This window comes from Etheostoma cragini, chromosome 16, assembly GCF_013103735.1.
Source record: "Etheostoma cragini isolate CJK2018 chromosome 16, CSU_Ecrag_1.0, whole genome shotgun sequence".
Classification (NCBI taxonomy): Eukaryota; Metazoa; Chordata; class Actinopteri; order Perciformes; family Percidae; genus Etheostoma; species Etheostoma cragini.
In genome coordinates, this window is record NC_048422.1 from 877385 (window position 1) to 881417 (window position 4033).

Here is a 4033-nt window from a genome sequence, read left to right on the forward strand (position 1 = left end):
GGTCTAGACCTCTCTATAATTTACAGATAGAGCAGGTCTAGACCACTCTATAATTTACAGACAGAGCAGGTCTAGACCGCTCTATAATTTACAGACAGAGCAGGTCTAGACCTCTCTATAATTTACAGACAGAGCAGGTCTAGACCGCTCTATAATTTACAGATAGAGCAGGTCTAGACCACATTCTATAATTTACAGATAGAGCAGGTCTAATTTACAGATAGAGCAGGTCTAGACCACATTCTATAATTTACACATAGAGCAGGTCTAGACCTCTCTATAATTTACAGACAGAGCAGGTCAAGACCTCTCTATAATTTACAGATAGAGCAGGTCTAGACCTCTCTATAATTTACAGATAGAGCAGGTCTAGACCATTCTATAATTTACAGGTAGAGCAGGTCTAGACCATTCTATAATTTACAGGTAGAGCAGGTCTAGACCACATTCTATAATTTACAAGGACCCAACAATTTCATTCCCCCAGTTAGCGTTCTTTCATATTCCTAAGCATTTATTTTCAGAATACAAGCGAAGACAACTTTACACACCACTATTCATTCTGAATTCATACTTATACACGCTGAAAATGCTAGACGAAAAAGTTAATGTCGAACCCTGCCTACAAACTTTAAAATGTAGCTAACGTTAGTCTTACTAGTTACAAGTCGTAGCGTGACGTACGTTTCCACTTGGTCTAAGATACTGAGGTTAACGCTAGCTAGCTAAGCTAGGTAAGAATGTATCACGGTGTTAGCTAAACAAGCAGACGATGGTAGCGTCTGGCTAACAACGCCCGTTTGAGTGTTGCGTATTCGATATTTAGCTAGGTTATAGCATTGAGAGCACGCATTGCCGTCCCTGATAACGCCATGTTATCTCCACCTCAAAAGCAAGAGGTCGTTACTTACCTAACTAGCTTCAATGCTGGTGCCTGTGTAATCTCTGTTAGATTAATGCCATATTGATGTATTGCTAAAACCTAGCTAGGTACCACCGTTAAAATGACAATTTTAGCTGGCATTTGTGTCACGTCCGTGCCACTGCGTTGACTCTGGGGTAGCACCGCCCACTTCCCGTAATGTAGTTAGAGAAAACCTATGTCGCAACATGTTGTTCTTTGGTGATTTGTCAGATAATTTGTCTGTCAAACATTCCTGGCGAATCGGGTGTTTCCTAGGCCTGTCTCGGACGTGCACGTCCCTCACTGTTATTTTCCAGTATGTCTCCGCCCCTCGTGTTCATAGAGCACGTGCACGTGCCCTTAAAGGCTCGCGAACCCCTTGGCTTCTCAAAACGAGAGCACACTAATAACCAATAATATCCAATAATCGATTATAATCGGAACGGAGAGCTTTTAACTGTGGTTACTTGAACTTTAAAAAGCCGTAGCCTAAGTCTTGAAAATAGTTTAACATCCAAAATAACATTATTGACAGTATTACAGTAGGTTGCATAAAATGTGCCAACTAACTTTTTATTATTTATTCTCAAACGATAGGCAGTCAAAAACGTTCAACAAAATATAGAATGTTGTAGGGAAGGGGAATAGGGCCACATGTGGAAAAATGTATTGGGTTCTGAGTTTAAAGTCAGAACTTAGAAAAAAAAGTCATAATTCTAATAAAAATGTCATAACTGACTTTTTTTCAGAACTTATCATAATGAAATGCAAAAGATGGAGGGATTCGGCTGTAGGCCTACAATATTAAACAAGGCAGATCACAAGAAAAATGTGTGCACAGAAGGCTATTTTTCAAACTGGGCGATATTTCCCCCATGTTTTTAAGTGAGTCCTGGGAAGGACTAGTTTTGGTCCAGTCTATTGTCAAGGGATTACATTGCAGTCCAGTTCCCAGCTGCTGGTTCCAGCAGTCTCACTCAATCCTGGACACAGTTTCAAAGATATTTGTTCACATTTTGTGAAATCCAGAATGATAATCCATGTTTGTCTTTGTCGCTATAGTAGTGTCTCTGTGCTCGGTGTGTGTCCTAATGTGTGTCTATGCACTTTGAGCTGTCTCCTGTACATGCTACCTGTGTTATGTTCCTCTCATGCCATCAACCCGCCAGCTGTCCTCATCTGGAACACTGGTTGTGTCATTTCACTTGTCTTTGTTCATGTGTTCTAGTTGTGCTTGTGTGTTGTGTTGTTGTGTAGTGCCAGGAGACTACAGATGGAGATTAGCCTGCATGGCTAAATCTGGCACATTTGACTCATGTTGATAAATTTGCATTGTCCCTTTGTAAATAAAGAAATCTAAAAAACAAATATAAATTAGGGTACAAGTTGAAAAAACTCAAAATGACCCTTTAATAGATACCAGTTCTCCAAAGTTAAAAAAGTCTGCCCATCAACACCGGATGTGAAAATCATTTTCATATTCCAGGATTCAGAACTACTCTCTGGATATTGTCCGATGCATAAGGGACTTCAACTAAATCTGCCCCATAACGACTTTTAATGTAGGATTTATGGCTTATTAATGAGCAAAACAAATTACCTTCTCTCTCGCATTATACTATTCCTGTTATGTTGCAGTAGGCTAATTCATATCTATGTTTTTTTGTTCTTCTATTTTTGTCTGTTATGCTGAGTTTTTTTCTATTTTATTTTATTGTATCTTCCTTGCCTTAATCTAGTTGTAGTGATGTATTTTTGATTTGTAGACATGTCTTCATAACCCTATTGTTTTTTTTTTAAAATCTCACCAGAACAATCCTTTTTTATTCAGTATTTATGATAGTGTTTTCTTACGGCACAAATACAAAACTAACTATGAATAGGAAATCTGACCACATCACATGATCTATTTGAAAATACATTTCATTATCCTAAATAACCGAATAACCATAAGACCCATTTGAATTGCTGGGGAACCCCCCCCCCCAAAAATAAGTGCTCAGTGGGTGGAGCAGGCGACCCTACATAGAGGATTACTCAACGCAGCAGCCGTGGGTTTGATTCCCGACTCTCTCTTCCCTTTCATATCTTTAGCTGTCCTGTCTAAATAAAGGCCTGAAAATGCAAGTGGTAAAATGTGTGTATATATAAATCAGGTTATTATTGACAAAAAGTCATACATTTTGGGAGGTCATACACTCCTTGCCATGCTGAGGTTGTACAGAAGTCCCATTTGTATTTTTGCAAATTGCAATTTTTCTGTCAGATATGGCAATTAGGATTCCATTTTGCGAGAATTACAGGCTGTATTGGGAATATAAAAGGGTAGCAGGTTTGACATTTGTTTTTAAACCCTTCCCCCCCTCCACCTCCCTCCTAATCTTCCCCTTTAACCAGATGCTAAACATGGCTCTTCCATTCATCTAACGTACCCATCCCCCCCCCCTCTGATTTGCTTTTAGCTCAAGTTCAATATTCACTGTGTAAGCATTATAACACAAGACACTGTCTACACTGCTCTATATGCTTCCACAGGGATGAGAACATGGATATGAATTGCCAATGTGTGTCTTTCTATTAAAGACATGGGACATTGAACAATGAAACACAGACCATTTATCACAAACGCTACATTTACAATAACAGAAAACAAATCCAATGAAGAAATATACCTCAGTGATATCTGATCTACCATCATGTGAATCACCTTCACGATTAGCCAATCACATACAGTACATTCACATCTGGTTTTTGTTGAAAATGAGTCCTCATTCTTCTTTTTATTCATGTCAGTGTATGTGTAGAGACTTCTCTGAAAAAGAGTGTACTGCCATGAGTGTACGGAGTATTTTTCCTGATATCATTCATTTGACTGTGGTGTACTACTCATGTACTTGTACTTACCTGTGCAGTGCTGGCCTAGAGGGTGAAGGCCATTGGTTGGTACCCTGAACCAGCACGACCGGCTCCATATGTGCTAGCTACTCCCTCATTACAGTAACGTAATCAACCAAGTCACAACAAAGATGTCTGTCACTCCCCGATTGATGAGTAGCCTACAAGATGCTAACGAGAGATTTCTGTAATGTCAACACAGTAAAAATGGACCTGCTTAACCAAGTTGGTTCA

At 39.3% G+C, this 4033-nt stretch overlaps 1 protein-coding gene across 2 annotated transcripts in view; it reads right to left on the reverse strand.

The window, feature by feature from the left end:
* il6st (interleukin 6 signal transducer) overlaps nt 1-1184 on the reverse strand; it is a 19827-nt gene extending 18643 nt beyond the window's left edge. For both annotated transcript variants that reach the window (XM_034896425.1, XM_034896424.1), the window contains exon 1: nt 912-1184. The gene's annotated coding sequence lies outside the window, so the exon portion shown is untranslated. The remainder of the gene's footprint in view (nt 1-911) is intronic.
* Nucleotides 1185-4033: the final 2849 nt, after the last annotated feature.